The sequence below is a fragment of the Centropristis striata genome, chromosome 22 (assembly GCF_030273125.1).
Source record: "Centropristis striata isolate RG_2023a ecotype Rhode Island chromosome 22, C.striata_1.0, whole genome shotgun sequence".
NCBI lineage: Eukaryota > Metazoa > Chordata > Actinopteri > Perciformes > Serranidae > Centropristis > Centropristis striata.
The window spans coordinates 4,371,886-4,384,793 of record NC_081538.1 but is presented as its reverse complement, the minus strand read 5'-3'; positions in this window follow the sequence as shown (position 1 = coordinate 4,384,793).

Sequence of the window (12,908 nt, the reverse complement as noted above, 5' to 3'; positions counted from 1 at the left end):
GTAAATATCACATATACTGCTGTTATAAATGTATGCCCATTATAATGAGAAACTTTGTATTACCTCATATTACCTGACAGGTGCAATTTGTATTCCCTGTATGTACACTGCCAGTCCAGCTAGATGCCCTTACTTCATATTTATCAGTTTGTATTAGGAGTATAAGTACTTACTACACAACTAATGTAGGATCTTTGACTCCAATAATGATAATGAGAGCTTGAAATGAACTGACAACAAAATACAGTATGTGCCAATATCCATCCATTTTTTCATCCATCAATTTTCTTTTGCTTATCTGGGGATGGGTCGTGTAGTATTCCAGACACCGACCAGTTGGATGCAAATCACCAGAGACCTCCCCCAGCTGATTCGACTAACTTTGGGTTTAGCCCTATGCTAACTTGAATGGGGATAATAACGCGGTTAAAGTAAAACGAATCATTTTGTGGGGGTCATTTTACATACGAACTGTATTGACGGAGTAAGCTGCCCTGGAGCTGATGTCAGCACAAGTTTTACTAACTTGGTTGAGATTGGTCAGTATGTCCAGCCAAGATCAAGATGCCCTCATGCATCATCTCTGTAGTGTAATAACCAATCTAAGTAACTGGTTACACTAAGGCCAGCTATTATATATTCTTTGTAGTTTTATTCTGTGTGTAACAAATTGACACTTTTGTGAATCCAGTTTCCTTTGTGCTAATTTGTTTTCAGATACTATTCTTTGTGGTATCTCACATTTATCTCATAGCGAGTTTCTAACCCTGTAGTTTTACAATTGCTTCTACTATGAACTTTAAAGGCCAACACTTCTTACTGCATAGCTGTAACGACACAGTGAGGGCAGAAAAAATAACATTAAAATGTATCCTTATATAATTTAAATTTACTTTAACTTCTGTTATTGTGAATCTGTTTTTGATACTCGCAAAATAAATCCCGCACAAGGCTGTAATTCGAATCTACCTGGTGGTCAAGTGTTTTTCTTTAAAGATTTCCTATAACACTGTTTGCATTTCCGCCAACATATGTATTTATAAGCCAATATTAGGCAATAATATGCCACCTGTTGTTATATATTTCCTCAGCAGTGATTGATGTTTTCAAAGTAAAGATTGTCACATCTGTTGTTTGCACTGTTGAATGTATAACCTTCCCTTGATTGGCAAACAATTGTCTAGACATCAAAATGCTTTGAAAGTGAAATCATAGCTCTTTTTCTGTCTGAAAGAAAGAGGTTATTATTTTAGATGTGTGAACACATTTCCTCTGAATACCTATGATATATAATGATTTTTAAAAAGCTCCTTTCTTGGATCGGTTCACCAATCCCTTCCATACTCCTGAGAGCATATTGTTGTCTAAAGGCATTTCTCTGATTATTTGTGGATCAATCATGAACATATGGATATCCTGGGAATGACAGATGCATGGCCACTCAGTTATTGTAAACACGCCAATAATATCAATGATGGGAGGCTAAACAGCAGAGGTCGTTTGGACTGGCTCTAAACATGTCAATAGTGTTTATTTAAGAGACTGAAGTGGGCAGCATAAAGCCCACTGTTCCTCCACAGATCCATTTCAATGCATAGATGGAATCAATGTGCAAGCGAGCTTATGTAATTTGAGTATGAAGTGAGTGATTTGCCCTTGCTTTTTCAATTTTCGCACTGACCTCACACAGATCCCCACTAGAATTATAATGGCAAAAGTGGGATGGAAACGTGCTACAGTGGAAGGGACAAGTCTCATTGCGCTTGGGAAACAAGGTCATCCACTAACCTTCTGTCTCCCTCCGCAAAGCAAACACTCAAAGGGAAAGACCACCATTACCGGCTCCCCAATGGGGGTATCAAGTCAATTCCCAGCGGGAACACAAACAGGCAAACACACACAGCTATCCCTCTGTGACACACACGCAATCGCTGGCATGTCCACACTCCTCTCAATCCCTCTGACCTCACCTCAATTACCGGGAGACATCTTTGTTTGGGTTGCTGTGCCTAATTAGCATGGTTCACCACAGAGCAAGTGCTCGGTTAAATTCATTTATCAAAGGGGGCCTGGGACAATGCTTCATGTCACACCATTAGGATTGCAATCTCTCTCATCATCTCTCCAGCTCATTTCATGAAGCCATTTGACAGTTCTGAGCGAGGGAATGAGGGAGGGAGGGAGGGAGGGAAGGGGGGAGAGCAGCATTACGGAGCGACGGACGGAAGGTAACAGCATGTAAAACAGAATGCTAGAGAGAGGCTACATGTGGATACTGAGCGAAACAGACAAATCATGTTAACAGGAGACGCGAGGAGGAGAGCAACAAGATGAGAGAAAAATGAGTGACAACGTTTTAGAAACTGGCAGATGGAAGACGAGAGTGTTGAATAGATTTTGTGAAAGACAAATAAATGAGGAAGAAAGTAAGGGAGAGGGGAAAAATGCCTCAAGGGTATTCATATTGAGGGCAGTTTGAGTCAGAATGGACAGATATGTGTATAGACAGTGCTGCCAGCCAGAATCTCTCCATATCACACCTTCCCCATGAGGACGCAGCTTAATGGGTCTTTGTATACACACACTGCCTATAGAGGCCACTGCAGCCTTCAACATGCATCAAATATTCAAAGCATCTTCTCTTCTCAAGACACACACGTACCCTCAGACACCCTCACACACATTTTCTTACAGCCTCTAAGCCATAAATGTCAATATAGAAAGCAGTGCTGGCACATCTCCCTCTCTCCCTCCCCGTCGCCGTCTGTCTCTGTTTTGCTCCCTCTTTTTAGTAAAAGGGAATTGTTTATCTGAATTGCTAGAGGATATTGTGAATCATTTTTCAGAACGTTATCATTTGTTATTTTTCACATGGTGTGCAAATTGATGCATGGGTAAGAGGGGTGGGGGTGGGCGGGGGTGTTAGGGACTGAGGGAGACGACCATCGGACAATCAATCACCGCAAAGTAGCCTGCAATGACAAGTAGAAGGTCTCTGACATTTTTGACTGACTTGATTGATGTGTTTTTGAAGTGCGGGGGGAGTCGGTGTCAAACTTCCTTTCTGGCATAGAGCAGATAGATCACATCACACTGCAGTGCTTAGCTGGGATCAGCCATATACTTTTAAATTGTGTGTGTGGATCTATTCCATAGGCCAAGTGTTTCCCAGAGAAAGAAAGAAAATGCACTCGTCACAATCGTGAAGAATTCTCCTGAACATCTTGACTTGGACAATTATGATTATGTCATTAAAAACATAATCCTTATTCAAAAAATGGTTTCCAAGCTAATAAATGTGACCTTTTGCTTGGTTGCTTTAGCAAGCTCTCAGGCAACAACTATCAACACTTCACCAATGATTTGGTGCTGTTTATGGCTGTTCCAATTGATCACATCAGGAAAAATAAGACATCATTTTTGTGACCTGAAACTATTAGTTCATTAACGTTAGATGTCAAAAAAACTTCAAAGAAATGGCAGCACACATAAAAAAAATACTGTCTTACGTCTGGAGGAGTGGATTCAACAAATATTGAGTTAAAGTGTTGCATAAAACATGTCTGGAGTTGGTAATACCATGCTATTACAATGTGCTTTGACAACTTGTCATTGTTTTTAGCCACACTCCAGGCTTTTAACAGCATTTCACAAGACATCTGGGAATGGTTTAGGTAACAAAAAGGAGCTGATGATAGCTATTCTAGCCAGTAGCCTGACATCAGTGGTACACATATATTCATATTTGAGTTGAAATAGCAATATAAAAAGACGGTATTTCTTCAACACAGTTACTCACCATGGCGAAAACAACACAGCAGACATTTAATACCACTTTAGCATTATATGAGCACAATATGAGTTTAAATTTTCTCAGGGTACCTTTTACGTGCAGGTTCATCCAACCGTATTATGTTGTCACTTTTCTTTATTTCCTGTTTGTGCAGTATATGGATTTATCCCTTCATGCCGTCCATCGCAAACTTTGCACGTCATTATGGTAACGTGATGGATTGACAAGTTATACCTTTACCATGACATATTTTCATTATTGTTGCTTGTGGCAGCCCACGCATTATTCAGTCAACATTGTCGAAGTGAACTTTGTGCTTTAGACTTTGCTAGAGTTAAATTGATTATAGTAATGTGAAAAAGCAACTTGTTGTTGTGTGTAGTGGAACCATAATGCTCAGAAATGTGTTACACTCTATCGTAGCAGAGACATTGTGCCACAGATGTGACATTCAGATCCTTTCAGCTGCTATGCACCATTCCTATACACACTGCTCTGAGTTTGAAAGCTTTCCAGCTATACCTTGAAGGTCAGTTGTAATTTCTCATACTGTGAACCATTTTTATACTTTATATTCTTAGAAAGGAGCTTTTTTTCTCCTTGCAAAGCCATTGGGATTTTCTTTTTTTTTTTATGTGTGAGGGAGAGATGAATAGAAGATATAAGTTGGGAAAGGTGGAAGGAAAGAAAGAAGGAGGATGTAAAAAGTACTTAGTCCTAAGACTGGGGTTTGGCAACTAAAGCGAAAAATGAATGGTAAATTAACTGCACTTATATAGCGCTTTTATCCAAAGCTCTTTACACTACAGACTACGCTCATTCACCCGTTCACACACACATTCATACTAGTGGCAGAGGAGACCCTAAACGGTGCCACCTGCCACCACTGGGAATTCATTCACACACTGATGAACACAGCATCGGGAGCCATTTGGGGTTCAGTATCTTGCTCAAGGATACTTTGACATGTAGGCTGCCATGGCCCGGGATCAAACCACCAACCTTCCGATCTGTGGGTGACCGCTCTACCAACTGCACCACAGCCGCCCCAATAGTAATCCAATACACATCTGCAGTCAGCCATTCTCAATCAATTTGTCCTTAATTCTTCTTTCTATGTAGGTCAGGCATGTCCAAACTATTCCACAAAGGGCCGTGTGGCTGCAGGTTTTCGTTTCAACCAAGCAAAAGCACACAGTTTGACCAATCTGAAGACTGAGATCAGTTGATTAACTGAGTCAAGTCTGGTGTGCTGCTGCTTGGTTGGAACGAAAAGCCACACGGCCCTTTGTGGAATAGTTTGGACATGCCTGATGTAGGTGAACATATCACCATACATTCAAAGTATAAACCACTAACAATCATTTTAAATGCATGCATAAATTCACCCAAAATCCTTACTTACAGGGGTTTTCGCTACTACTAATTCTATATGCCAAGTTTTTCAGAATAGTAGTTAACCAGTCGCTATGTAAGAGAGATGCACAGAGAGGAGTTTTAAATAGCAATGTAATTTTTTATAATGTAACGCTTCAAGTTCAAGTATTCTGTGACATAATACACAAAGTAGGATCGCCAAAATGAGAGCCTTGCTCTGTGGTGGCATGACACATTTTTGGGGGGTGCTTTGCCCAGTGACATATTACTCACTGGCATTGTCCTGCTTGTTTATAATGCCAATCCAGCCTTGTTTTTGGTCAGTGTTGAGAAAGATTAGGGCATCAACATAGTAGGGACACAGGCTTGACTGCTGGCTATTTAGTCTGAAGGCTTCAGCAAAGAAAATAAGACATAATGTTGGAGCTGGCGTCTCATTCCTTCTTATAAAATTTGCTCAGCTGTCCATGAAGCTGAAAAAACCAATGTGTCATTCTTTTATAAAATGACTTGGATCTTCTGCAGATGCTTCAGTACTATGAGGGAAGCTTGAACTACATCACACAATAACTAAGCGTGACTTCATTCTCTGGCCAGGATGCCATTACTTAATATCTTCACATCGTAAATAGTTCTTTACTTCTTTATCATATGTTCTCAATGCTGTGTACAACACTCTTAAGTGTTCATACTGGGAAGTTGGTGTTTCAAAAAAAAAGAAAGAAGTTATCATCTGATTTAAAAAAGTCTCTTTTATAATGTAAGTTTATTTTGAAAAAGTCTTTTTGGGCTCTATGGCATCAGGTGATTTACCTGGATGTTGTAATTCCACAGATCTGCCACTATATCAAATTTGCTTCAAATCTCGCTGCTGTTCCTTCACCACCCTAGTCGACTGCTGCTAACAATACTGACTATTGTTAGAGTAGTAGACCAGTTGGCTAGTTGGTGAAAGCACTACTTACAAAGTATTTGACATAATGTTACCTGTGTCTAGAGTTGGAAGATGCTGCTTTGCTGAATTTTATGTACAAGTAAAATCACAGGCTCCAAAGCCTGGGGCCCAACTATAAATATTCAAGAATAGTTACTCTTTATGTTACTCAGTAACTCAAAAAAGTGGAACAAAGGCTGGAAAACAGCTCAGAGAAGTTTTATTTTCCACTTAGTATGTGCTATGAAGTTCTAAAAATGAAAAGAGTCATGTTCTGTCTTCTCTCCTCAAGCTATTTTCTCCTGGTGCTCTATTTCACACCGTACCTTCTCTCAGCGTAAAGGGTGGCAAGGCAAGGTGACATTTGAAAAGTGCATTTCCCTCTCCGCTCCGTCAATCTGTTCTTTTTCCTTACAGACAGCCCCCTCCATCTGCACACTGCCACGGCACGCACACAAATCCACACAAACACACACACACCTTCTCCCTGCCCACTGACAATGATGTCCCTGGTTACCGCCGGGGCTGTGTGTGTTTGGTAGACCAGACTGCGACCTCTGGACCCATAGATGACACTGCGAGCTGCGGTGTGACCCGAGGGCCCATTATGAGTCAAACCCAACACCAGATCTGTCACATACTCTCATGTGACGAGCTGTCGGACATAACACTGTCACCTGCTGATGACAGGTTGTCAACACCTGTGTCAAGATGATCGATTAGCAGATTGAGTCCCAAAACCTTGTCCTCCCACTTGCTCTCCTCACTTTAGACTGATTAAAACAGAGCTGCAATCATTTATATTTCCTCGCACACAGACAGCAGGTCTGTTTATCTCCCTGGTGACAAAGTTTTGTTGCACGTTTGGAAGTTAATTGCTTGGCTCATTAGCTGTGTGTGTGTGTTTCTGTCTTGGAGCAGCGGGGGATTTGATATTATCTTGTTATGGTGGGATGTTTTACAGTGCAAGTGGTGATCTCTCAACCTGAGGCATAAAATGGCCTGAGTGCTTTGGAAAGCCCTGTGTGATCTGTTCATTCTCTTCATTCATTTTTAATGGCCTTAGAAGAGAACGCTTGTGTTCTATCACCATCACCATTTTGGCAGTGAGGTAAACAGATGGATACTGACAGTGAGCGAGCGTCTCACAACAAGTGTCTCGCTCCGCTGTATCTCCTCCTTGACAGAATACAGCAAGCCGTCACCCATTTTTTTTTTTTGTTCCTGCGGGTAGCCTGTAAAATAAACTGCAAACATTATAGGGATTTATGTAGCACAGAAATGGGAGGAAACACAAGTATGAAATTGACAGCTTTTCTACCGCAGTCACGAATAATGGGACTCTATGAGTCTGTCGCAGTTTGTGGTTCAAATAGCTCAGGTTTTTATTGCTCCAGCTGCCTTTTATAAAAAGGACTTGGTCTCAATCTTAAATGTTTAATAACTTGAAAAGAAACAACCTCCCTTCACTGTCTCGTCCTCCCTGTGTGTGTTCCCGCTCCGTTTTGCATTTCAACTCTTTGTCACATCCTCATTCTCCCATTCATTCCCAAATTTCAGAGTGATTCGCTTGTCATTTAGGTGACATTTGCTGGTGAAGACAAGCAGACATAATGTAGCCTCTTTTCATCCTGTCAGACACAAGTGTTACAATCACCGCAGCAGCACAGCTATTGACAAATTGCTGTTATTGTGACTTTAAATGCTAACATAAACAACCAATTCATTAATCACTTTCTGCTGATGGCTTTTGATCAGCAGAGAGAGATTGTGTTCAAGGACTTGTTGAAGGTTGCAGTGTGCAGATCTGTGATTGCTGTGTAAATCGATTATGGCAACACCTCCCTCCAAGGATGCTGTCAGAGAGCCAGCCAGCTCCAAGCAGCGCTTCACAGCCAAGAGCCCTGTTTAAGAGAGGAGAATTATTATTATCACATGCAGCATAGACCAGCACACAATTTACATACATGTGATGTGTAGTGTACAACACATGCCTACTTATTGTCATTAGACTGCTGTCTCAATTCTCATGCATGCATCAAGTATTGTTTGGTTTACATGAGGCATATTATTATGTAGTGAAGCAGCAGTATTTACCATACTGCTAGCCCTATACCAGGGATGGGCAACTTAAATGCTGGAGCGGGCCACAGTTTTTCATGGACACTACCACAGGGCCACATATAGGACTGTTCACTTAACTAGATATGATGAAACTGCAATTTTAGATATGTTTACAGTGCAGTAACTGTTGAAAAACAATTTCTTACTAACTTCAACAGGTTTTATGATTCGTGCAAGTCACAATAATGGCATGAATTAGTAGATTTATTGCTATGGGCAGCTGTTTTCTGCGAACAAGCTAGGAATGTACAATCTAGATATTTTTTTCAGTTGATACAGATTACTGATAATTATCTGCGTCTCATGCCGGTACTGACTGGATAACTGTCAATTTCACATTTTTGTATTTTGCAGCTTATGCACCTACCCAAATCTAGCTGACATCACAATTGTGATGAATATCTGACTCTTCAAATGTTTATTCAGTTTTACTAATAAAGTATGTGTTGTTAAGTTTGTCGATGTTGCGCCTCTTAATTCAACGAAAGCAATTTACCTTTGTATTATTGGATGAAAATTTATAGGCCATGATTTTTTTATTGCAATTAATTCCAGGGATTCCAGAGTCCAAGTCCAATCAGAGCTAACAGGAGGGATACATTGAATTTATATTTTTTAACATGACTCCAAAGGTATGCAAATTCTGCTCGAAAGAGATGTGTACGCAGTGGATTAGAGCTGGTCGATAATGCTTAAAAAACAATCTCGGTTTTGGCATAAATTTATATTAATTGATAAAATCAATGTATCACCCGGCTCTGAAGCAGTAAATTCTACAACATGGTGATAATATGTCAGGGCGCTGATGTTTTTCTCCCCCCTACAGCCGAAAAATCCATTAATATAGCTTTGATTTTTAGTAATGTGATGTTCGCTGCCCTCCTGATCAGCAGCATGTTTGCTCAGTTGGAAGGTGAAATCTCTTGATGACTTCTCTTAGTTCTGTTCTGTAACATATTTACTTCTTGCGCTTTGCACCTGTTGATGTCTGTGAGTCTGAGGCATACAGAGATGTGTTTTTGGACAAAATATAGGGAACATTGATGGATCACTGCAATGTCCTGCTGACAGCCTCAGGACCACTCTGGCTGGGTGTACTCTGACGGTGTCCTGTCAGCCGCGGGGTACATTTGGAAAAGAGACTGATATGAAGAGGACATTGAAAGGGTGAGGGATGTAGCGGGCGCAGGCATTGTGAAGGTAGAAAATGAGAGGCAGCTTTAAAGAGAGAGGCATTTAGAGGGACAACAAGAGCGACGGGTACGGAGGGAGGATGAAAAAGAGAGCAGAGCCAGGTGAAGTTATGTTCAGTCTTCTGAGGAGGGATGTGGCTGTTTTGTCAGCTCCTACAGGCTGAGGGTTATCTGTCTCCCCCAGCTGTGCCACCCAGCTGTCACACACTGCTATGCTCCACTCTGTCCTGGCATTCTGGCACACGGCTCCCTCTGCCCACCATTATCTGCTTGTGTGTGTGTACTGCACATTTGTCAGTCGTAACAGTTGAAGATTATTAGCATGGAAATGAGCATGTTGAGTTATTTATGCAGCGTGAACCAATATGAGAGTCTCTCCGTGCCCTTTCCCCCCACCCATCCTCAAGACAAAAAGGTACTGTACAGGTTATAAAACACTGGTCACATGATAATCCAGCCTACCAACTGCTTTTTTTTTTAAAAGAAGTCGGTCCATCACTCCAGCTTTCTTCTGTCTTTTCATTAATCAAGATCTGTATGCGATGAAAGTTTTCTTTTCAAGGCAGTCTTGGAATCTCTCTGCAGTCATTTCCCAGTGGAACCTATGTGCCTCCTCTAGACACCAGACCAATCTGCAGTCCCCACTGCCCCTCTCACCACCCGGGCCCCGCTGGGTAAGAGCCTCAATTACCCAGACCCTATCACCGCAAACAGCCACTTTGCAGCCAACCACCTGTGACTCGGACTGTGGGAAGCTTTGGCTGCGTGGGTCTGTGTGGGGGGAGTATAGCCAAAGCCTTAGGCTGGCCAGCCAACCATTGATTAAGGGAATCAGTATTGATTAAGGGAGCAGGGGACATCTGGAATGGACCAATTTATGTCCCCACATCAATTATTCAAATGGCTGCCGCTGAATTGGATTAGAGGACGGTCTTCCTGCCATCGTTTCTACGCCTCTACAATCTGTGCCCTCTCAGCAAGCTGTCGTCACAAGTCTCCTGACAAGTCAGCCCCTTGAAAGGCAAACTTTAACTTTGCCACATGGATATTTAAATACAACTGGTGTGAGCCACTGTGCTCTGTTCAGACTTCTCTGCTCAATAAAGCACATTTGTTCAATGCTAGGACAAGCTTTCCTTCAGCCCCCGATCGCTGGCTGATGCCTATAGCTGCTCGCAGGCCCACACTGTGTTGTCAGATTTGTCTCTCAGTTTGCCCTTCTGTCTCTGTGTTGACATCTTGAGGTCTTGAACGCAGCACAAAATGGCACAGTCTCCTTAAGGCTGGGCCAAAGGGTTATTCATATTCATAATGTTGGTGCTGGAGAAACTGAAAATGTGCGCCGCTTTGTTCACGTATGGTGTGCATTTTTTGGGTGGGGGTTGGGGGCATTTGTGTGTGAGTGTGCCTGGTGGGATTCTGCTTTGTGTATCATGCAGCAGTTGGCCCACAGAGACGGCCAGCACTGAGCCCAGCTGATGGGCTCCTGTCCATTGTGGACAGGCGAGCAAGGAGGGAATGAAGAGTGTGACTGAGCCAGTGACAAAAGCCCACAGGTGGCTGACTATGATAGAGGGCTGCCCTTTGTCTGATGCCCCAGCAGAGCAGCACACAACAACACTGATCTCTTTGACAATGATTGATGGATGATTTTTCTGTTTGACTCAGTACTAAATGAATGACATTTTATTTTTTATTTTATTTATCCAATTTTTTGTACAACATAATGTATAGCAGCAGTGATGCCTTGCATACACAACCCATGCTATTCATACTAATCCATGGAGGTAAAGTACATTTATTACATGCAGATACTTTACTTAAAAGCATGACATTTCATCTCAGAATACATTTAGCTTGAAAGACAATTAGTGTTTTGATTTTTAATGGTGACAAAGCAAAACATGTTTAGACTACATCATTTATCATTAAAACATAATTTAAAATAAATACATCCTGCAACCGTGAAATTCTTTAAACAAAATACCAGCTGAGGCTATTAAATGTTTTTTGTCTTCTGCTATTTACCGTTATCCGGCTCGACATTTTTATTTTATTTATCCAATTTTTTGTAAACATAATGTATAGCAGCAGTGATGCCTTGCATAAACAACCCATACTATTCATACTGATTCATGGAGGTAAAGTACATTTATTACATGCAGATACTTTATTTAAAAGCATGACATGTCATCTCAGAATACATTTAGCTTGAAAGATAATTAGTGCTGCATAATTACTTAGTTAAATTCGTAATATAAGTAATATAAACACAAGATGTAACAAATGCCTGCACTCGTAAGAAACTTGTAATTCAATTACACCGTTTCTACCATAAGAATTAACCATTAATTATATTGTTTAATACTTATGGCATTCTAATTGTTTCAGTTAGTCGTTAAGGGGAAAAACATACAAAAGAATAAAAGATAAAAAATGATTTAGTTCCATATGTTTCAAATGTAGTTACAGTGGTTCATGGCTTCTTCAGTGTTTTGTAATGGGCTGCGATTGTGACATGGGAAGAGCAGTAAAGTGTACATCTGTCACAGTGTTGAGCCAAATCAATTAGTCTGAAAACCATTCCCACTTCCTGTTGCTCGTATGTTCCATGTTCCATGTTTATGCAGTGGAGGGATTTTCTGAATTGTACCTGTCTGTTGCACAGCTCTAATCCATTATCAACGGGAAGAACGTGTCGGACATGTAAGCGGACAATAAAGTAATATTAAATTCAATGTACTTCTCAACCACATAATCAATTCACTGTGTTGTATGGGCTCACACAGCCCTGGTAATTCGTGTTTCGGTGCGAGCATATGGTGCTGGAGCCCGGGGAGCAAATGTGCAGTTTAGAAGGAATTGCATGGTTGTTATTGATTAGGAGCTGAAATAGGAGAGAAGATTTGTGGAGCCCGTAAAGGAGAGACTTCAGAGCACACACTGTGTGTGTGTGTGTGTGTGTGTGTGTGTGTGTGTGTGTGTGTGTTGTATGGGGAGAGGCAATGTTTAGCATAACACGATGGGTCAAGACTGTGCTGTGCAGCTGATTTATCAGGTGGTGGTCATCAGGGTTGGAGAGGAGGCTTCAGAGTTGCTTTGACAAAAATCATGTGTCAAAAACACTTTTTGAGAATAATTAGGACTCATTTTAAAGAGACAATTCACTCACAAATCCAAAATACATATTGTATGATGTCTCTTTCCAGAAATCACGACCCAGTTAGTCAAGATAATCCACAGACAGTTTCATGTTGGAACTATTATCTTTTTTTTAGTTTTGTTCCTGTATGAAACCACTCACAACAAAGTCTGCCCCTGCCCCTTGAAGCAGCTTCACCTATTATTAGCTTTGAATGAAGTCAGTAGGGGAAACCAATTAGGAGACAGATCCAAGTATCTGCCCTGAAGAAGAATTATCACACGCTTGTTTATAGCAGACTTACACACATTGGCCCTCATTTATCAAATGAGCGTACGACAGAAA